Source organism: Gorilla gorilla, chromosome 6, assembly GCF_029281585.2.
Source record: "Gorilla gorilla gorilla isolate KB3781 chromosome 6, NHGRI_mGorGor1-v2.1_pri, whole genome shotgun sequence".
Taxonomy (NCBI): Eukaryota; Metazoa; Chordata; class Mammalia; order Primates; family Hominidae; genus Gorilla; species Gorilla gorilla.
This window is the reverse complement of record NC_073230.2, coordinates 119,450,206-119,473,958: the sequence shown is the minus strand read 5'-3', so window position 1 is coordinate 119,473,958 and position 23,753 is coordinate 119,450,206. Positions and strand designations below refer to the sequence as shown.

At 36.0% G+C, this 23,753-nt stretch overlaps 2 long non-coding RNA genes across 3 annotated transcripts in view; one reads left to right on the top strand and one right to left on the bottom strand.

Moving 5' to 3' along the window:
- Window positions 1-11,102, bottom strand: part of LOC129523731 (uncharacterized) — a 36,906-nt gene extending 25,804 nt beyond the window's left edge. The window contains exons 1-2 of the long non-coding RNA XR_008667321.1: window positions 10,967-11,102; window positions 10,059-10,160 (exon numbers count right to left, since the gene is read on the bottom strand). This is a non-coding gene — a long non-coding RNA (uncharacterized lncRNA). The remainder of the gene's footprint in view (window positions 1-10,058; window positions 10,161-10,966) is intronic.
- LOC129523730 (uncharacterized) overlaps window positions 1-23,753 on the top strand; it is a 183,746-nt gene that overhangs the window by 29,310 nt on the left and 130,683 nt on the right. The gene's annotated exons all lie outside the window — the stretch shown is intronic.

Genomic DNA, 23,753 nt, shown 5'->3' with positions numbered 1-23,753 from the left:
CACTTGGTACTAACAATACAAAAGTTACATGGATATTTGTAATAAGGGGATTGTCTTGGTAGAAATCCTTATGGAGGCTGTTGGGGAGTAACATATTATTGAAAGCTAGAGGAAAGGGGACTTTTGCTGTGTGTAGTGGTAGATACCTGTTATTGTAGTGTTACATGTAGTGGTAGATACGTGTTACCTGCTGTTATGTGGAAAATATAAGATATACCTAAGTAACCGATAGACTTGGCTCAGGAGATTTTTAAGCAGAACGTTGAAAGTAATATCTGGTTTCTTTTAGAGGGAAAAGTTCAAAAATAATCTTTAATTTTCAAGCAACAGTTAAAGGAAATATAAAGGAGTCAAGACTTGGGGGACACTTAATGGTAGTTTAAGTCCACATGAAGACGTACAAAGCATTGATAATGGTAACTACATAGGGATATATAAACAACAGTATAAATATATTTTATGGTAACACATTTCTTCTCCTATCTGATATAAAAGACAACTGCATAAAACAATAATTATAAAAATGTGTTGATGGACTTATTATGTATACAGATATAACAGGTATAGCAATGATACCAAAAGGAGGGAGGAGAAAATGGAGGTATCAGTATAAACTAGATTGAGTTAAGATGCTAATTGTAATCCCTAGGAAAGTTACTAACAAAATAACTAAAAAATATAGTAAAAGCAGCAAGGGAATTAGAATAGGACACTAAAAAATATTTCTTCAAAAACCAAAGAGGGAACTAATAGAGAAGAAACAAGAAAGACAAAGATATATAGAAAACAGATAGCAAAATGGCAGACATAAATCCTACTTTACCAGTAATTATATTAAATATAAATACACAAAAACCTTCCATGAAAAGACAGACAGAAGAGTGGATTAAGAAAACATGACTGAACTATAGGTTGTACATGAGAAAGATTGAGATTCAATACATGAGATAAATTGAGATTCAAAGACAAGAATAGATTGAAAGTAAAATGATGGGAGAAGATATGTCATGCAAGCTGTAACTAATAGTGACAATACAAAAGTCATACAAAGTAGACTTTAATATGGCAGGATTCTGGGAAGAAGGCAGAGTAGGAAATACCAGGAATCCGTCTCTTTACCTAGACAGCAGTTGCACTGACAGAATCTGATATAACTGTTTTGGAACTGTAAAGTCTATTAAAGGCTTGCAACTTTCAGGGGAAGAATTGGATGGTAAATTGTGGTTAGTTTTGGACAAATTTCAACTCTTAGCACAGTAGCAGTTACTCATCTCCTAGTTCCAACCCCTTGGCAAACAGCTGTACACATACATGTTCCTAGAGCAACCTTCACACAACTTGGGAGAGCCAGAGTGGCTAAAAAGGACTAGTCAAAAGAGTTACAGTCAAAGAGGTGGTACTCATTGTTGTTGCGCCTCCTGTAATTTTTGCAAACTCCTCCACCTCTAGCTGCAGTGGCTTCCAGGGGACTTAAGCCCAGTGCCCTGTTTACTTTCTTCTTCTTTTTTTTTTTTTCTTGCTTTCTGAGAATCAGACTCCAAAGACTACGGCATTCAAAAGCAGCTGCATACATGGGGAAATTAGAAAGTGACCTCAAAAACTGTAAGGCATATAGAAAACAAACAGCAAAATGACAGAAGTAAGTCCCTTCTTATAAGTGATTACTTTAAATGTGAATACATTAAACTCTCCAATCAAGAGACAGATTGGCAAGATGGATAAAAAATATTCCAACTATATTCTTTCTACAAGAGATTCATTTTAGATCCAAAGACACAAATAGATTGAAAGTAAAAGAATGGAAAAAGATATTTGGCACAGTTGGTAACCGAGAGAGCAAGGGTGGCTATACATCGGACAAGATAGATTTTAAATCAGCAAAGATTACAAGACATAATGAAGGATATTATATATTAATAAGTATATTAATAAAACAGTAAGAAGGTAAAAAATTATAAACATTTATGTAATATAAGCCTTCATATATATATAAAGCATATATATATAAAGCATATATATATATATATAAAGCAAAAACTGGCAGACTGAAGGGAGAAATAGACAGTTCTACATAGTAATTGGAGACTCCAGCACCCCGTTGTTAATGACGGATAGAACAACCAGACAGAATAAAATAAGAAATCATAGGACTTAATAAGCCACTAGATCTAACAGGTATGTACAAAACACTCTGCAAAGTAACAGCAGCATACACATTTTTCCCAAGTGCTCACTGGGTTCCTGAATAGACCAGGTCTGTTAGGCCAAAAGTTCAATCTCAATATATTTACAAGATAAATACTATATATGGTATCTTCTGTGACCACAACAAAGCAAAGTTAGAAATCGATAAAAGAGATAAAAGTATACAAAATTGAGGAAATTAAACAACATAATCTTAAACAACCAATGGATCAAAGACAAACAATGGAAATTATAAAATATGTAGAGATTAATGAAAATGAAAACAATATACAAAACCTATGAGATGCAACAAAAGAAGTGCTAAGGGTGAGATTTATAGCTATAAATGCTCACATTCAAAAATAGAAAAGATCTCAAATCAATAGCCCAACTTTACAACTTAGGGTACCAGAAAAAGAACAAACTAAACTCAAAGCTACCAGAAAAATAGAAATAAAGATTAGAGCAAAGATAAATGAAATGTAGAATAGAAAGAAGATAGAGAAAGTCATGAAACCAAAAGTTGGGTTTTTTGAAAAATTTAACAAAGTTGACATCTTTCACTAGATGAACTAATGAAAAATGGAAGAGACTCAAACTACTAAAATCACAAAGGAGAGACATTACAACTAATTCTATAGAAATAAAAATTAAAGAATAAAAATAAAAATAAAAATTTTTTTCTGTAGAATTAGTTGTAATGTCTCCCTTTATGATTTTTGTATACTCATTATACAAGAGTACTATGAGCAATTGCATGCTGAAAAATTTTAGAACGTAGATTAAATGGACAAAATCCTAGAACCCAAAACCTAACAACCTATTTGTACATTGAAATTCTAGCCCCCAAGGTTATGGTATTCAGAGTCAGGACCTTTGGGAGGTAATTAGGTCATGGGGTGGAGCCCTCATGAATGGGATTAGTGCCCTTATAAAAGAGACCACAGAGAGATAGTTTGTCACCTCCACCAAATGAAGACACAGTGAGTGCCATCTATGAACCACAAAGCAGGGTCTCACCAGACACTGAATCCGACAGCATCATCATTTTGGACTTCCCAGCCTCCAGGACGGTGAGAAATAAATTGCTATTTATTAATATAAGCTACCCAGTTTATGGCATTTTGTCATAGCAGCCTGAATGAACTAAGACAGACACGATAAGAAATGAAAACTACATACCAATATCCCTCACAACATTGATACCATGTTTGTCCTCTACAAAATACTAGCAAACCAAATCCAACCATGTATTAAAAGGATTATATGGCATGAGCATGTGGAATTTATTTTTGGAATTGAATGCAAGGATGTTTCAACATACAAAAATCTAAAAATGTACTATACCACATTAACAGAATGAAGAGGGAAAATGCATGATCATCTCAATTGATGCAGACAAAGCATTTTACTTCAAGCCCGTTAAGATGACTATTATAAAAAAAAGAAAATAACAAATATTGGTGTGTATGTAGAGAAATTGCAAACTCTTGTATACCGTTGTTGGAATGCAAAATGTTATAGCCACTGTGGAAAACAGTATAGTGGTTCCTCAGAAAGTTAAAAATAGAATTACCATATGATCCATTAATCCCACTTCTGGGTGTATAACCAAAATAATTGAAAGCAGATTTGCAAAGAGATATTTGTATACCCATATTCATAGGAGCATTATTTACAATAATTGAAACATGGGAGCAACCTGTGTCCACAGACAAATAATGGCTAAGTAAAATATCACACACACACACACACACACACACACACACACACACACACACAAACACACACTTACAATGGACTATATTATTCAGCCTTAAGGAAAAAGGGAATTCTGACATATGCTACAACATGGATGAATTGTGAGGAAATTCTGCTAAGTAAAATAAGCCAGTAACAAAAAGATAAATATGGTATCATTTTACCTATATGAGTAGAGCAGTCAAACTCATAAGAGACCAAGAGTAGAATATTGTTTGCCAGGGTCTAGGGGTAGGAGGATATGTGGTTTATCTATGGAATTTTTTTTGGCCATACAAATCAATGAAGTGTTGATTTATGTTAAAATACTGATGAATCTTGAAAGTGTTATGCTAAGTGAAAGAAGTCAGTCACAAAGGCTACATATTGTTTGATTCTAACAGGCAAATCTATAGAGACAGAAGGTAGGTTAATGACTATCCAGGGCTGGTAGGAGATACAGAGGGACTACTGATGGATAGGGGTTTTCATTTTGAGGTTGCAAAAATGTTCTAAAATTAAATTGTAGTTATGGTTGTACAAGTCTGTACACACGATAAAACACACTAAACAACAGACTTTAAATGAATGGAGTTTATGGTGTGTGAATTATATCTCATAAAGCTATATAAAAAAAGAGTCTTTTACCAAAGTGGTTAACAATTTGGAGAAAGAAAGGAGGGGTAGGGAAAACACAGTCTTTAAAATATTTTTCTTCTCATTATGTATGTTAAAATGGAGAAATACAATGAAGGTCCATGTAAACTTATTTTAGTAAGCTCATGGTATTCAGCTTTCTGCTAAGTAAGCTTCCTGGCCTCTTACTGAAGACAGATGCAAGCTATCTTCAATAACAAATAGCTGATAAAGAACAAAAAACTTCAGCAAATGACATAATTTTCTGCACAGGCAAAGACAGCTTCCTATACTGTCTCAATAACCTACAAGGCCAAGAGTAGGCCTATCATCTAGGTATTAATTCAGTATTTCATGCATTTCAATTCTCAAACTTTACAGCATGTCTTCAAGTTTCAGTTAAGTTAAAAATCATCTTAGAGATCCAACGTAAGATCCTCTCATGTATATTCAAGTCTATTCATCGCAGCACTATTTGCTAAAGTAGAAATAATCCAAATATTCATTAACAAGAGACTGGTTGAATAAACTCTGCTACATACACACAATGGAGTATTAAGCAGCTATAAAATAGAATGAGAAATATCTTCATGTACTGCTGCAGAGCTATCTCCACGGTGTATTCTTCAGAAAAAACAACCTCAGTAAAAATTGTGTGTATAGTGTGTTATTGTTTAAGAAAGAGGGAGAGATAGATACCATTGTGAGGAGCAGACAGAGCTAGTTTGACTTCTTTCAATATATTTTCGTTTGTAGATTTGACTTTTGAACTATCTACATATTTTACCTAATTATGAAATAAAATTAAATTCAGAGGCCAAACTTAAAGAGCAAAAGTAAAATAAATTAAACCAACAAACTCTTTAATTGCATTAAAATATTTATATTTTCTAAACCCTCCAGGAAAAAAACAAAACCACTCTTACTTTAGAGGATTCTAGTTAGGCATTTTTGGCATCTCTTATCTGACTTTCGGTGGCTTGTTCAGTGACCTAGAAATATTTATTTGATACCTTCATCAGTATTTTGTAACTTTACAGAATACTTATGTGGCTACGTAGTAAGTACTAAGATCTTTACTTTTCATTTTTTTTTACCTTTACCATGACTCAGATAGGTATTCTGATCTGCTCTGTACAGAGGGATACTAGGGTTTTGGGACATTAAGCGACGTGCTCAAGATCATTTTGAGTCACGCAAGGTAGGCAGCTTGACTTCATAATCTATGCTCTTACCCACGACTATACTGCTTGTGATTAAATTCAAATTAATCTCAAGGATATGTAAGAACCGTAGTAGGAATTAATATTTGGAAAATGCTGCTTCATTTTTATTATATTTTCCATTAAGGAAAACTCTGCATTTTGCACATCAGTGTAAGTAAGAGTTGATTCGGCTAATTCTTCTACCATAAAACAGAAAAGTGTGAAATTTAAATATATTTGTAATGTTCAAAAGCATTTTAATTTATGTCAACATGTTATTTATTTTAATAAAAGGAGGCATATAATTTAAAACCAACAAATGGTTAGTCTTAATAAAAGTAGCATAAATAGAACTCTGTTGAATTATTTTTTAATTACTATTTACTACAAAGTTCAAGAGGGATAATTTTGGCCATTTTATAGATATGTTTTGATTAAGCTTCTTGGAGAAGTGCTATTTAATCTAAATGTGTATTCTCATAACACTTATTATAATGCTTTATTTATTACAGGCAATAATTAACATTTAAAACTTTCTACAAATAAGAACAGAATCCAGATTCCGAAAGAAAAACTAATCACCTTTTAAATGAGTGAAGTTGTTAACTAACCAACTAAAAATGTCTGTTTTTCTCATTTTTATTTTTCTATTTGCTTTATGTAATAATTCCTTCCACATAAATTTATTGAGCTCCCCAGTGCATCAGGCCCTGTGTATTGGCTATCTCCCTGCGGAGCTCTCTGCCAGCTTCACTTCTTCTACCAGATAGGTGTTCTACTCTGCAGTCCTTTGAGGCCATGCCCAAGAGAGTAAGCTTAACAAAAGGTGGGATCTCCTTTTGCTGACACTTTCAGAAAGAAATCACCAACTCAGATGCATACAGGGACCTGTCAGAAAATCTAAATAAGTGAAGTGTGCCAGGTAAAGAGACAATAAGGAGTGGTGAGTTCCCAGCAAACTGTGGACAGCAATGTCTCAGATCTCTTTGTTATCATTACGGAATGTGGGACCCAGGTTGCAAGAACTTCCAAGAAAGATGGAAAACAGGTTTTTTAAATATGAAGTAACATAATCTAGAAATGTTTGTTTCTAGATAAATAACTCAGTGAAAAAAATAAAATAAATTATAGAGTAGAAAGCAAAAAAATAAAAAATAACCTGTGGGCTCCTACATGGGGCTGGTTGAATAGAACCTGTTTATTGACTGAATTTGGCCTTTGGGTCAGCACTACATGCTCTCTATTTTACAGTATTTTCTCTGAGCTTCATATCCTTGTCTGATAGTCCATCTCTTTTCAAGAGGATTGATATTGGGAATGTTTCTACCATTCAAAAAAGGCTCCAACTGCTACTCATAGTCATGGTCTTACCCTAAGACCTCATCAGGACAACATGTTAAAATATAATACAATAAGTCCAAAATGTACATAAGAGTTGTTTTACATATTTCTGCTTCAAAATCCAGAAACGTTACCATTTATAGCCTCTTCACATACATGTGTTAAAGTTGTTTCTTTTATATCTTTAAATATTTCAGGCTTTAGCTTCAATCATTTGCACTGTATTGACTGTGCCTGAAACTAAGCACCTTCATACTCAAACCTGAATTTTGTGAAAAATGACTGGCTTTGCCTACCAAGATTGAACTATGAAGAAATCCCAAAACTGAACAGACCAATAACAAGTAATGAGATCAAAGTCCTAATAAAAAGTCTCCCAGCAAAGAAAGTCTAAGACCTGATGGCCTCACCACTGCTTTAAATTGCCAGACATTTAAAGAACGAATACTAATCCTACTCAAACTATACTAAAAAAAAAAAAAAAATTGAGGAGGAGGGAATACTTCCAAACTCATTCTATAAGGCCAGTATCAACCTGATACCAAAACCAGACAAAGACACATTAAAAGAAAGAAAACTACAGACCTGTTGAATTTGGTTTGCTAGTACTTTGTTGAGGATCACTTTTTATCAGATCTGGCCAACATGGCGAAACCCCATCTCTACTAAAAATACAAAAATTATCCAGGCGTGGTGGTGGGTGCCTGCAATCCCAGCTACTTGGGAGGCTGAGGCTGGAGAAATTGCTTGACCCCAGGAGGCGGAGGTTGCTGTGAGCCAAGATGGTACCATTGCACTCCAGCCTGGGCTACAAGAGTGAAACTCCAACTCAAAAAAAAAAAAAAAAAAAAAATCAGTGGCATTTCTATATGCTAACAGTGAACAATCTGAAAAAGAAGTCGAGAAAGTAATCCCATTTACAGAGATACAAAAAAATAAAATAAGATACCTAGGAATAAATCTAAAAAAGTGAAAGATCTCTGTAATGAAAATTATACAATATTGATGAAAGAAACTGAAGAGGACACTAAAAATGGAAAGATATTCCATGTTTCATGTTCATGGATTGGAAGAATTGATATTCTTGAAATATCCATACTACTCAGAGCAATCTATAGATTCAATGCAATCCCTATCAAAATACCAATGACATTCTTCACAGAAATAGAAAAAAATCCTAAAATTTATCTGGAACCACAAAAGACACTGAATAGCCAAAGCTTTCCTGATCAAAAAGAACAGAACTGGAGGAATCACATTACCTGATTTCAAATTATATTACAGAGCTATAGTAACCAAAACAGCATCATACTGGCATAAAAAGAGACACATAGACCAATGAAAGACAACAGAGGACCCAGAAACAAATCCATACCCTCATTTTCAACAAAGGTGCCAAAAACGTATACTGAATAAAGAACAGTCTCTTCAATAAATGATGCTGAGGAAACTGGATATCCATAGGCAGCAGAATGAAACTAGACTGCTTTCTCTTGCCGTATACAAAAATCAAATCAAAATGGATTAAACAATAGGAATTGATCTAATAATTCAATTAAAAATGAGCAAAAGATCTGAATAGATATTTCTCAAAAGAAGACATAGAAACGGCAAGCAGGCATATAAAAAAGTGCTCAACATCACTGATCAGCACAGAAATTCACATCAAAACTGCAGTGAGATATCTTTTTACTCCAGTTAAGATGTGGCTTCTATCCAAAAAAACAGGCAATAACAAATGCTGGTGAGGATGTAGAGAAAAGAGAATCCTCATACACTGTTGCTGATAATGTAAATTGGTACAGCTACAATGGTGAACAGTTTGGAGGTTCCTCAACAAACTAAGAACAACCATATGATCCAGCAATCTAATCTCACTGCTAGGTATATACCCAAAAGAAAGGAAATTAGTATATCCAAGACGTATCTGCACTCCTATGTTTATTGCAGCACTATTCACAATATACAAGATTTGGAAGAAACTTGAGTGTCCGTCAGTAGACAAATGGATAAAGAAAATGTGGTAATTATACACAGTCAAGTACTATTCAGCCATAAAAGAAGGAGATCCTGTCATTTGCAACAACATGGATGGGACTGAAATCATATTATGCTTTGTATACATGTATTAAAATATCTCACGTACCCCATGAATATATACACCTGCAATGTATCCAAGCGACAAGGTGAGACTCTGTCTCAAAAACAAATAAAAATAAAAATAAAAAAATACTGGTTTTGGAATACGTGAACACTTCTAGGCCAATGGCCTGATTTCTAATGCTTACTTGTTTGAGGCAAATGTAGTTTTATTGTCTCTTAGAACTGAGTCTCATGACCATCAGTTTTCAGATGCTAGGAAGGTTGTAGTTGGTCCTTTATGCTCAAAAATAAACTCTCAGAACCTATTTACTGTTACCTGGGGATGGGAGTCGTAGGTAAATGGCAAATTTCCTTCTCGTGTCACTTACTTGCATAAATAACATCTCTTGAGCTAGAGTAGGAAATTTGATCTTAAAGTTCCTCCTTGTACTTTCCAATTTGGAGGGCATGTTACTACTCAGGAAATACCCCAATAAGAAAGGGGAGTGTAATCTCTGGAAGTCACTGGTCAAAGAGACAATATTTCCTGATGGAATAATCATCAATCTTATTACCAGAATATGGGTAGAACATTGTGGTAGATATTGGCCCATTCAATATCCAATTTATTCTATTTCTAGTGTCTGCCATCTGTACTGCAGATGCTGGAAAGTAAGAATTCCCTCAGTGCTAGGGCTCAGGATGTGACATGAAATCTCCCAATTAGATGTACCTTCATGGGACTTGAATTGGAATCTGTTGAGTCTGGGATAACCCTGGCAAAATAAGTATGGTTCCAGAGCTAGTGGCTATCCTGGCAACATCTTAATTACAGGGGCAGCTTCTGATTGTAGTAAATGTAGAAGTTACCTTGATGGTCCTATTCTGCAATGTTGTTTGGGAGTCATTCCTAGGAGCTCAAACTAGAGTCTGTTTCTTCAACCTTCTCACTAATCCCGTAAGTCATTTGACCTGTAATAAATAAAATCCAATAGACAGCAAAGTTGGAATGAAATGTTTGCTACCTTTTTTATTGGCTAAACTGTCTTATAGCTAGGACAAGCATTAAGTCTTAAAAATCATGACTCCATATCTGCATAAGGTATTATGTAAGTAGAGAAAGATAATTTGAAAATGAAGGAAAAAGTTTCAAGAGAAAGGATTACTTGACTAAGTGTCTTACTGCTAAAGCCACAGCTGCTACTGTCAGAGGTATTATTTTCAATCATCCAATCATGTCAGAATGGACTCCCAATCTTCTATTGGCAACATATAGTTCTCCAAGAGATTTTAGTGGCCTGGGGATGGAACTGGGGGGAGATTAATTGCAATTCACCAGTGAATGGCAAGTCATACACCACACAACATCTTCACATGCTGTCAAGTTCAGGGGATCCAGAGCTCTTTCCATTTCAAAACACTCTAGGGATTGCTTTGATTGTCTGAGCAGAGACTCCTATACACTCATTTGAGGAAGCCTCAGACATTATCCGGTGCCTCAGCTTGATCACTACTGGGAAAATGCTATACCCAAATTACATTTAGAACCTTAAGGCTAGGAATCGCACTTTCTCTCATATCCTTGCCATTCTGTCATCACTGACTACTATCGAAAATGTAGCTCTGTTTACTTATCTTTCTTCTTTCAGAATTCTATTTCCATTTCCTGTGCTCATTTTTTCTGGAACTACCATTTTGCTGGTTTATTCCTCCACAGTCTTTCATATCATTTCTTTTGGAAAATTCAATCAGTGATGAAGACACTCCTACATACTCACAATATCTTCAGTTGACTTCTTGCCTTCCCTGGAACCCAGCTCTCTCTAAAGGGCAAAGCTTCTTCTGAATATCTCTATTGTGAAAGCTGCTCGTTTTCCTGGGGTCATCTTCTCAGCATTTTCCTAACTCCACAATGCTGTTTACAAGTCCTTTCTCTTCAACACTCCTGTAAAAACCACACCTTCACTGATGTTTATGCCACTTGGTTATGGCATACTTTACCCCTTCTATGTGTTTACTCATATATATTGGGCTCTTGCTCACCTCAAATGTATCAAAGATTTTACACCTGTTCACAGCCTTTCACTTCATCCGAAGCCTTACCATCTGTCTGGGTCCAAGTGAGCAGCTCATCCAACCTTTTTCCATCAGACTTTCTTGACCTTCCTAACACTAGTAATTTTCATCCCCAATCCATTTCTGTTGTTTCACTGTGGCCCTGGTTATCAGCCATAACCCCCATCTCACTGAAATTGTAAGGTATAATATCCTACTCCTTCATAGCTTTTCACTTCATTAGTCCCATTATATCCACCTTCTTTTACTGGTATTTCCAGATTTTAGATTACATACTACACCTTCATCCAATCTATTATGCTATTCAGAAATTCATTTGCTTTCCCATTTACCCAAATCCAATGTTTTAGTCACCCTCATCCAAGACCGTGCCTACCCTGCAACACCTGGGTTCTAGGATAAACTGTCTGCCTCTGATATTTTATTTATTTTTAATTTTTGTGCATACCTAGTAGGTATCTATATTTATGGGGTATATGAGATATTTTGATACAGGCATGCAATGTGTAATAATCACATCAGGGTAAATGGAATATCTATCACCTCAAGCATTTATCCTTTCTTTGTGTTACAAATAATCCAATTATACTCTTTTAGTTATTTTAAAATGTACAGTACATTGTTGTTGACTGTAGTCACCTTGCCTTTGGTATTTTTGACACCTGTACTGCAGCCCAAGAAAATTACAAATTGAGCAGATTTGTACTCCACAAATTTGTAGCCTCTAACCTTGGATGGGCCATAGCTTCACCTTGTGTACCTGGCTTAGGGTACCTATTTTTTTTCACATAATTTAAAATTTTCACCACTCTTCTGTAGTGCCTCAACCATGCATCCAACTTTATTGAGAAGCTTAATGGCCCTTTAATGGGGGCCATCAAGAAGAAATACTTTAACCTCTTACCTTTCATCATCTCCACAAGTTTTGTTGCATCTACTCTCACTCTCTTCATCTTTGCCCTTCTCCTTTCAGATTAAGAAGCCTTTTTCCTACGGGCCGGGGCCAAACTCTCCACTTACTTTCTGCATCCCACCCCTCGCACCTCTGCAGAAACCTGCTTCAGCACCCATGCTCTCCTTCTTCGTACCTAGCCACTCCCACACCATGAGCTCTTCCTCCCAACCTGTAAATATGCTTAGTTCTCTGCCACATTAAAATGATGCAACCTGTCCTGAATGAATACTAAATATGGGCCAGTATTGTGCCTTTTTTATGTTTAAAATGCATAAAAGTGCTGTGGGGTATCCTGACAGAGATAGTTGGCCTTCACAGTTTTTTAAAACCTGAGAAATAAAGACTAGAAACTCTGTTATTTCAAAATTGCAAGCAGTTTTATTTCTCTACCTACAAAATAGAATGTTCTTTTGTTCTGTAAAAAATGTTTAATTGGACCTTTTTATTATATATAAAGCAAGCATTCATTTATTGTTCCTGTGGAGAACAGAACACTATTAACCCAAATCTGATATTTTTTTAGACAGAAAAATTAAGCATTCTGTTGGTAATAGAAATTGTTCCGTATTGCTGGAGCAGATTAACATCTCGGAGATTTTTGTGTGTGTTTGTTTATGTGTTAGGAGGAGATTAGAACTTTTTTTGGGGGGTGGGGGGGCTACATAAATGTATAATGCCCAGGTTTGCAAAGTATTGTTTATTTGTGGAGGAGTTGTGTGAATTCTCATTCAAGAGGTTAGGGAAGAAGATAAGTAATCAAGGCAATCAGACACCTGTAGAAAGAATATGGAATCAGTACCAGGTGCCCCTGGCATGAGGAGTAGTGGAGAGAAGGAACTAGACCAGGCTAATGTCCAGTGCACAGTGTGATATAAATTTGATTGATGAAGAAAGTACTGATGTTAAATAAATTGTCCATAAGGAAAGGTTATGCTCCAATGAATGGGCAGGATATTTTCTCTGATGCTGGTAAATGCTCCTCCATCAGTTATCCAAGAAAGAGACATAACTTGGCACAGGAAATTAGGGTTTAAGAGCCTGAGCAACAACACTACAATAGAAAGGGTACTATGATCTGGTTTCTACATACCATTCACTAAAAGGAACCAGGACTCTGGAAAAAGTTTGTCTCCAAGGCTAGGAGAAAGAAAGGTATAAGATGAGCCTGGGGATTTTGTTTTGTTAGAAAGCAAGAATTGCTCAAAGAATGATACGGATATGTCAAAGAACAGAGAAGCCAGGTTCAAGGGGCTCTCAGTGGCCAAATATTACAAAATTTGAGCACCAAAAAAAAAAAAAAAAATGATGGTAGTACAGATCATAACTAATTTTATAAAATAGGAATACATTAGCTTATATTGATATAAGTAAGTGACATTTGTTCATCAATGGGATATAATATAGTCAAAAAATACCTCCCAATAAAACACTGATTGATTATAAAAAGAGTAACTTCACTGTGGCTAAGCCAGAGAGATGCCACCTTAATCAAGAGATTAAAGTTAACATCACCAGTGATGGGAAAAATTAAAATCATGTACCACCTGGCAGATGCAATAAGGGCACAGCATCATCACTTCTGTGATATTCCTGCCCGAGATGCATAGCCTGAATTGAATCATGAGGAAATAGGAAGATAAACTCAAACTGAGGAACATTCTAAAAAATAGCCTGTAATCTTCAAAAGTGTCAAGTCCTTGAAAGCCAAGGCAAGACAAATTGTTTCAGATGAACGAAGACTAAAGAGAAATGACAGCTAAACACATGTGATCCTCGATGTTTTTTGTTTGAAATGATATTATTGGAGCATTTGTTAAAAGTTGAATGGGATTTGAACGTCAGATGGGAGTACCTTATAGATGCTGATTTCCCAATTTTGATCGTTGTTTTGTGGTTATATAAGAGAATGACCTTATGTTTAGGGTGTAATAATCAGATTGGGAACTTATTACATGATTTAAAGGGGGAATAATTCTTTAGTTTTCTGTAAATTTGAAATTGTTCCAAAAGAAAATTTTTAAAAATCAGCAAATAAAACAAAAAGTTTAATGTCATCTCATTTCATCTTCAATGGTTATTAAGGCCTGGCTATTTATGTTAGAAAATGGTAATCTATACTCATTGCTTAGTTTTTTTACCGCTCATTCTTGTTGTAGCATAATGTAATTTTTCCACTTGTTTTCCTTCACTCCATTTTAACAGTTCACTAAGGACTCCAGTAAAATCTTGGTTGACCAATCTTGTGCCACTTAGCGTCTGTGTAACCCTAGAAACTTAATTTACTTTGTCAGCTGAAAAATATCACAAGATATATACATTTAGACAAGAAGACTTTCTTTTTGTTTTCAACTTTTAAGTTCAGGGGTACATGTGCAGGATGTCCAGGTTTGTAACACAGGTAAATGTGTGCCATGGTGGTTTACTGCACAGGTCAACCCATCACCCAGGTATACTTTTCTGTCAGGCATATTTCTCTGCCTATAAGATCTGAACTTTCTAGAAGCTTCAGGATCCTACCTATATAAAAATATATTTTAACTCATGAAATATAGAAATTATTATTTTATTATAACTTTTCAGCTAATCCATTTTTAGCATGTATGGCAGTGGTATTGAAATAGTTCTCCTACACCATCTAAGACCATTGAGTTCTTTTCTATATATTTATAATCATCCAAACCTCAAATGGTAACAAAAAGCAACCTGAGCATTTTATACAGGAAGAGTTAAGAGTTCATAAAACAACAAACATAAAACAATGAATAAATCCTGAAAGAGTCCCTTAAAAGTCCTTCACAAAAGCTCTGAGGAATATCTCCAGGGAAATGCAGACATATTTTTTATAAAGTTCTAAATTTCCAGAACTTCCTTGGGCATTAATTAAGCTCAATGGGTTTAGTTTATATGTTGAATCAGATATGATCAAAGAGATTTTTGTTTATCTTCATAATTTTTATGACCCTGGGATTACATATCTAGCTTATAGGGTAGAGGAAAATAAACTATTAAATCTGGAGTCACCAAGGACTTCAACAGCAGATATAGTTTCAGCATTTTTGCCCCAATAATATACAGACATTTAACTGATAAAAATACCTTCATGTCCAAGATTCTTAGATTCTTTTAGGATTCTTAAAAAGGATAGCCTCCATGGGTTACCTCTGTGTCATCACTGTAACACAATCACTCACGCTGGATCACAGAAGAATGAATCTCACTAAAAAAAGTTGGACATATAGCAGAACAGTAATACGCTGTGACTCCAGTTAACTTTGAGATGATGCCTCTATCATTACATTTACATATCAAAGATTAGTGTTTCACTTGGGCCCTGGGTGTCTGAGGCACTAGATGTTATTTAAGACATCAATGGGTCATTATGAAAGCAGAGCTGATAGAGAAGAAAGGTAGATGCCATTGTAATCTAGTGATCCTTACAGCACAACAAGGTCCCCTGAAGTTGGAAATCTAACCACGTTCCACAAGGAAAGCACATGGCTTAGGGAAATTGGAAGTCCGCTGGCTCCAGAAGGACTACAGTCAGAGGTAACCACATTGGAACCTGTTTACACGGTCACCAGCCTGCAAATGAGTGTTATCTAAAGAGAGAAGATGCTTGAACTATCAGAACCATCAAAAGCTGAAAATAGCCCACAATTCGTCATAGGATTCAAGAAGAGGAACCTACAAATAGCAAAGAACAGGTTAGGAACTTTTGAAGTTTCTTCCTGACTTAATGTACGAGGCCAGCCCAAAGTGCCCATGATACCCTCTTAAGAATTTCCACCTTGGCTGGATGTGGTGGCTCACGCCTGTAATCCCAGCACTTTGGGAGGCCAAGGTGGGCAGATCACGAGGTCAGGAGTTTGAGACCAGTCTGACCAATATGGTGAAACCCTGTCTCTACTAAAAATACAAAAATTAGCCAAGCGTGGTGGCAAGTGCCTGTAATCCCAGCTACTCAGGAGGCTGAGGCAGGAGAATCGCTTGAACCGGGAAGGTGGAGGTTGCAGTGAGCCGAGATTGCGCCATTGTACTCCAGCCTGGTCGACAGAGCAAGACTCTGTCTCAAAACAAAACAAAACAAAACAGAATTTCCACCTTTAGGTAGAAACCATTAGACAGATTAAACACTTTGTGCCTCTAGCAAGTCACTTACTCTCTTTGAAACTCAAAAGGAAAGTAGGACTCATTAGTAATGCATCTCACAAGGCCTGATTACACAATAAGTGCCCAATGAATGGTAGCCTTCATTATTACTATATGTATACTTTCGTATGCATTTTTTGAAATACTTTGTTAATTCTCAAAGCCTGTTAAATAGGAGTACTTATTATTGGTACTTATAGCCTAATAATTGTTGAGTAATCATTTACACAAAATTTCTTGTAAAGCTTTTGCAACTTGTTATAGATACAAGTTGGTTTCACAAATAAATACATGAATGGTCAAAATAGCTACTAGAGGAAAACCATATTTACCTCTACCCAGAATAGAAAAGATACAAAAATAGAAAGGATGCAAAATAAAAAAATCCATTTATTCATTTAAAATTCCTTCTTGAAATCTGTCTATATGCCAAGTGCTGTTGTTAATGTCTGCAGAGCAGAGAGGATGTTCCCCTTATGAGTTTGCAGTCTACTGAGAAAAATCAGACATTGTTGTGATAAACTGACTAATACAAAATTTAATAACATAATTATTTCAAGTTACTAAAATTCATTGCAATCCTTTTCAGTATAAACATCAAAGGGCTAGTGATTTTTGTGTTGGTTTGTTTTTAATGTTACAATCACAAAATATTTCTGATATCTTGGTAATATATAAGAAGGATTTTAAGTTCAAAGGTGAAATAAGAGGTCAGATCGGATCAGGATATTTTCTGCTTGAATCAAAGTTTTGAATTTTTGAGATGTGGCCTCTTGCATGGTCAGAAAAATCATACATTTTTCCAGAAAGCCTACTTAATGCCATTTGCACTTTGTGGATTACTGCATGATAGACGCATATATGGCCATTGGGATATCACACCTCAAAATACATTGCATTTACTGGAGACTTTTTTTTTTTTTCTGAAGGGAAAAAACCAATATTGTGTACCAATGTATATCAGAAGTCTAAGACACAAAATTAGCAAGAAACTTGAAGACCATCTAGTTTAATCTTTCAAGTAATAATGGGTCTTTACTACATAGTTTTTCTGACTATGATTAGTAAAAATTAAATCATGTTGGAGGCTTTGGCATGTAGTTATAAATGTAGATGGCTGGACCTTAAATTTCTTTTAAGAGACTTGTATGTATTTTAGGAAAAATCTAGAAAAGGAGAAGATGACTTTATCCCTATGCTAATAGGTCAAATAATTTCCATCTCATCTTAAATGTTGCTTAGAAGGATCAAGTTTTCTGCAAATGTGAAAAATATATCAAGAATTACAGCAATATTGATTTGAAAAAAATTAACCAAAAAGCAAAGTGAGAAGTAGTTTACCATTAGTGAATGAGTAGCACTAAGCATAGTGATAAGTGTTTTAGATTTATTTCTCTCAACAGTGGTATGAGGGAAGAGGTGCTAGTACTGCTTCTTACAGGTTATGAAACAGAGACTTTAGAAGGTGTTGAGTTATTAATACTTGCCCCATTTAACATGGCCAGTGAGTGGCAGAACTAGACTCTAAATTTGTCTGCTTGGCTTGAAAGGTCATGATCTTTCTCACTGAGCCATTTGTCGCTTTTACTTATACTTTTTCCAGATAATTCAACTGAACAAAGTCAAAGTTATCACAGTTCTCTTAAATATACCACGCCCTGCCCCCCCGTCATCCATTTTAGCATTATGGAGAGTCATAGTTATGTAATGGAAGGGCATGTGCTTCAGAATCAGATCAGATCTCTTACTTACTCTGTCTAACTTTGGAAAAGATAATTTATGTTTTGCAATTCAATTTCCTCATCTGTAAAATGGTTATAAAATAATCTACCTCAATAGCAGATGTTGAGTTTGTCTTCTACTTATTTTCAAACTAGAATGAGAGTGGTGGAGTTCCAGTGAGTAGAAGGAAGTAGGAAACAACTTTTTTTCTCCCTATCCCTATATTATATGAACTACCCTCAATCCTACACAGCTGCCTTAGAATGATCTGGAAGAGACCTTTGAACCTGAGGCACTTTAATATATAACAAAGACAGATTAATGGCAGTATTAAAGAAAAATGAAATTCCATAGTTCTGGTTATGCAGGTATTAAGTCAATTCCAATGGTTCTAGATATTAATTACGTAGAAACATTGTTTGAATTCAAGCTGTTATGACAAAATAGTATCCTAGGTGGCTTATCAACAACAGAAATTTATGTCTCACAGTTCTAGAAGTTGGAAGTGTGAGATTGGAGTGCCAGCATGGTTGAGCTGTAGTGCGGGCCCTCTGCTGGGGTGCAGATGGCTATTTCTTGTTGTATCTTCACATGGCAGGAAGGGTGACAGGGCTTTCTCAGATCCCTTTTATAAGGGCACTAAATCCATTCATGAGGGCTCCATACTCATAATCTAATTACCCCCAAAAACCCCACCTCCTAATAACATCATATTGGTGATTATGTTTTCAACATATGAATTTAGGGAGACACAAACATTGTGTCTCCTGATTCAACCAATGCCCTATATTGCTAATTTTCATGAAAATATTCAAGACTTGAATATTAAAATTTTTAATGAGAGGATGCTTAGCTTTTACTTAAGGACAACTTGATTGAATATTAACAATGTTTTTTATAGCATATTTAATTCCAAGCACAGAGGAATATTTTTATTATAATCAAAGCATTAATCACCATGTTTATTCAATTATTTTGAATAGGTTAAATGGGGTTGGTTCTACCATTTTATTGCACAGTCTATTAGTGGATGAAAAAACTATGCATGTCTCCAACCTTATTTTATTGTTTTACTTTTAGTTCCAGAGTATTCAACCTTTGGAATATTTTTTACATGTTATATACTCAGTTCTTTGTTTCTTCTTAACCAATCATTAATCTGAGTTTTTCCTTTTAAGCTTCTTATTGTGCTACTAGTTTTATCTTCATCTAATTCTCTTGAGATCAACAGATTTTTCATGTTTATAGTTCAATACCAAGACCAGATATGAATTAGGTAGAGATAGTGGATACTGTAGCTTAGACAGCATGGCTACTCAATCCCATCCGAGGGAGTGGTTGTGATTTGAGAGCAGTGGAGGATAATGGGAAGAGCTCTGGGCTGGAAGTGATCTATATCTAAATTGTGATTCTGCTTTTATGTCTGTCCCTTCACTTTGTAGGGGCACAATTTTCTTATAAAACTCATGGAATTGGGTTGGGTTGGCTCTTGGTTCTGTCCTACCTGGAAAGTCATGGGATTCTATGGTTTCTGTGGATCCGTGTAACTTTTTAATACCAATACATCCCCAGGGACACTATAAATTTCTCTTACTATGCTATTTGTGTAAGATCTTTTCAAGTACTCCTACACATAAATGAATCTGGCATAATTTTAAAAATATTCTACTTTATCAGCTCCTCATTGCTTTTGGGTAAGGCTGGTCCCCTAGACCAGATGAGATCCAGAATCTTGCATGGGTAGTTCAGGATGATTTGTGGAAGTGCTCACCAATTTTTTTTTCAGAATGCAATAGCAGGTGCTGTCCACCACTTATTTATTCCTTTTTTTTTCCCTCAGAGATGTGACTGAATACTTAGCACCTAGTGCAGGGCAATGATTACATCTATGGCCATTTCAGAAGATAAATCAAAGTGCTTTTCTTCATTCTACCTGCAGGGAAAATGCTAGAGTAGCAAGAATCTGTTAAAGAAATAGCTTGGAAGAAGTCCAACCATTGTTTACAAGTTTATAGTAACATGAATCCCAGGTCTGTCACAAATTACTTATGGTTACTCTTAAATCTTCAGTATGCATCATTCTTCATTGAAAAGAAGCAACCAGAATAACGGTTCCTTTGTTATTTTTTCTCTAAGCTCCTTACTCTCCCTCAACCAGTTGTAATATCTTGTCTTTACTCATGTTTTCAACATTTCCTACTTTAGTATTAAAACAAATCTAATTTGTGTTGATCTCTTCCACTTCCTTAATAAGTGTTTTAAATTTTTGGACTGAATACTACCCTTGCAGTACCCCATCAGAACACATCTCCCAAAGATGAGTTCTCATTTATCACTGTCTTTGATTTTTAGTCTTTGAGACACTTAAAAAATTCCTGCATAGCTGTGTTCTTAGTAAACATTGCTTGAGTATATTTTTGAAATAAAATATATTTTATGGGGCTAATGTTTTGCATTTTGATGAACTGATTTAAAAATGAACTGGTATAATTTTCTAAGAGTAAACTCAGCCTGCTCATTCCCCACTAATTTATGATATTCTAAGCTCATACATTTACTTCTTACTTTTATTTTAATATTTTTTTCAGTTGCTTTGCTCAGATTCAGAGGATGTCATTTACAGGAGTCCTCACTTGTAGGAAACAATTATCTATAGATTGACAAATGAATGTTTAAAAGAACCATGTAGTTTCTTTCTCTCCTTTTTTGAATTGCCTTCAGTTACGTCTACGCTCATTTTTACTGATGTTATAGAGTGATAGATGAAAGAAGAGGGTTGTCAGTTCCTTTTCCTAGAGGACCAAAATTATGTCATTCATTCATATTCTCTACTGAGGTTTGAATATCAGATAATTCATGATTTTATATATCCCCCAGCGGAATGCAAGCTCTATTAAGATGCAGAGCAGTGTCTATACGGAGCCCACAGTGCCTGGCACATACTGTTGGTCTCTTGCTCTCAGTCCATGTATTATTCATATACATATATGTTTATTTTAAATTTTTAAATTGATGTATAATTTATTTTTAGTGAAATGCACAGATCTTAAGTGTATAATTTGATGAGTTTTGACAAATACACATATATGGAACATACAGTCTATCAAGATACATAAAATTTTCATTATCCCAGAAAGTTTCCTCATGTCTCTTCCCAGTCAAACGTTCCCCCGAAATGCAACCACCCTTGTGATTTTTTTCAGCACACATTGGTTTTCCCTGTTATAGAACTTCATCTAATATGTACTTCATACAATAGGTATTTTTATTTCTGATAGCTTTTACCAGTGTTTAAGGTTTATTCTTGTTGGTCATTCATCATATAATGTGTAACATGATACATGTCTGTTTCTTAATATTAATGGACATTGAATATATAATAATTGTTTAATCTATTTTCCTGTTGTTGGCCATAGATACTGCTTCTGGTTTGGTTTATCATGAATTACACTGTTATGAACATTCTTGTACAAGGCATTTGCCTAAGACAAATAAAAACAGGTGCTCCCCGCCATACCCACACAATGTGTTGTGTTATCTGTGTTATTGAGAAACAACAAGAAGCCTTGTGTGGGTTTCTGGGTGGAGTGAACACAGCCAAGAGAATGGTGGAAGATGAGGTTGGAGAAGAAGGCAGGGACACCATTATGTACAGTCTTGGAGCCTATGAAAAGGAATGTGTGTGTGTGGTGGGGGGTATACCTGTTTTGATTTATCTTAGAGAAGTACTTAGAAGTAGAATTGCTGGGTCAAAGAGGTAGCTGTATGTTTGACTTTATGAGACACTACCGGGTTGATTTCTATTTTACAATCTTACTAACAATGTATGAGAGTTCAGGTTTCTTCATATATTTGTCAACATTTAGCATTATCAGTCTTTTTAATTTTATTCCTGTGGGAATGTACAATGGCACAGCCACTTTGTAAAACAGTTTGGTGGTTCTGCAAGATGTTAAAGATAGAGTTACCATATGAACCAACAATTCTACTTCGTATGTGCCTGATATGGTTTGGATCTGTCTCCACCCAAATCTCATCTTGAATTGTAGCTCTGACAATTCCCATGTGTCATGGGAGGAACCCAGCGGGAGGTAATTGAATCATGGGGGTGGGTTTTTCCTGTGCTGTTCTTGTGACAGTGAATAAGTCTCATGAGATATGATAGTTTTATAAAGAGGAGTTCTTTATAAAACCCCTGTACAAGTTCTCTCTCCTCACCTGCTGCCATCTATGTAAGATGTGACTTGCTCCTCCTTGCCTTCCACCATGATTTTGAGGCCTCCTCAGCCATGTGAAATGGTGAGTCCATTAAACCTCTTTTTCTCTGTAAATTACCCAGTCTCGGGTATGTCTTTATCAGCAGCATGAAAACGGACAAAGACAGTTAACTGGTACCAGGAGAGTGGGGTGCTGTTGTAGATTCCTGAAAATATGGAAGTGACTTTGGGACTGGGTAGTAGGAAGAGGTCGGAACAGTTTCACGGGCTCAGAAGAAGAAAGAAAAATGTGGGAAAGTTTGGAACTTCCTAGATACTTGTTGAATGGCTTTAACCAAAATGTTAATAATGGTATGGACAATTAAATCCACGCTGAGGTGGTCTCAGATGGAGATGAGGAGCTTGTTGGGAACTGAAGTAAAGGTGACTTTTGCTATGTTTCAGAAAAGAGATTGGTGGCATTTTGCCTCTGCCCTAGAGATTTGTGGAACTTTGAACTTGAGGGAGATGATTTAGGGTATATGGCGGAAGAAATTTCTAAGCAGACAAGCATTCAAGAGGTGACTTGCATGCTGTTGAAAGCATTCAGTTTTATTTTATTTTGAGACAGAGTTTTTCTCTCTCATCCAGGCTGGAGTGCAGTGATGTGATCTCAGCTCACTGCAACCTCCACCTCCTGGGTTCAAGCAATTCTCCTGCATCAGCCTCCTGAGTAGCTGGGATTGTAGGCATGTGCCACCACGCCTGGCTAATTTTTTCCTATTTTTAATAGAGACAGGCTTTCACCATGTTGGCCAGGCTGGGCATTCAGTTTTAAAATGGAAAAAGAGCATAAAAGTTCAGAGAATTTGCAACCTGATAATGAGATAGAAAAGAAAAACTCATTTTCTGAGGCAAAATTCAAGCCAGCTACAGAAATATTCATAAGTAATAAGAAGCCAAATGTTAATCAGCAAGACAATGGGGAAAATGTCTCCAGGGCATTTCAGAACCTGTCCTGGCAGCCCCTCCCATCACAGGCCCAGAGGCCTAGAAGGAAAAAATGGTTTTGTGGGCTGGGCCCAGGGCCCCCTTGCTGTGTGCAACCTGGGGACTTGGTGCCCTGCATCCAAGCTGCTGTAGGCATGGCTAGAAGGGGTCAAGGTACAGCTTGGGCAATGGTATCAGAGGGTACAAGCCCCAAGCCTTGGCAGCTTCCATGTGGTGTTGAGCCTGCAGGTACACAGAAGTCAATAATTGAGGTTTAGGAACCTCCATCTAGATTACAGAGGGTGTATGAAAACACCAAAATGTCCAGGCAGAAGTTTGCTGCAGGGGCAGGCCCTCATGAAGAACCTCTGCTAGGACAGTACAGAATGGAAATGTGGGGCTGAAGCCCCCACACAAAGGCCCCACTGGGGCACTGCCTAGTGGAGCTGTGAGAATAGGACTCAAAGCTTGTAGGAA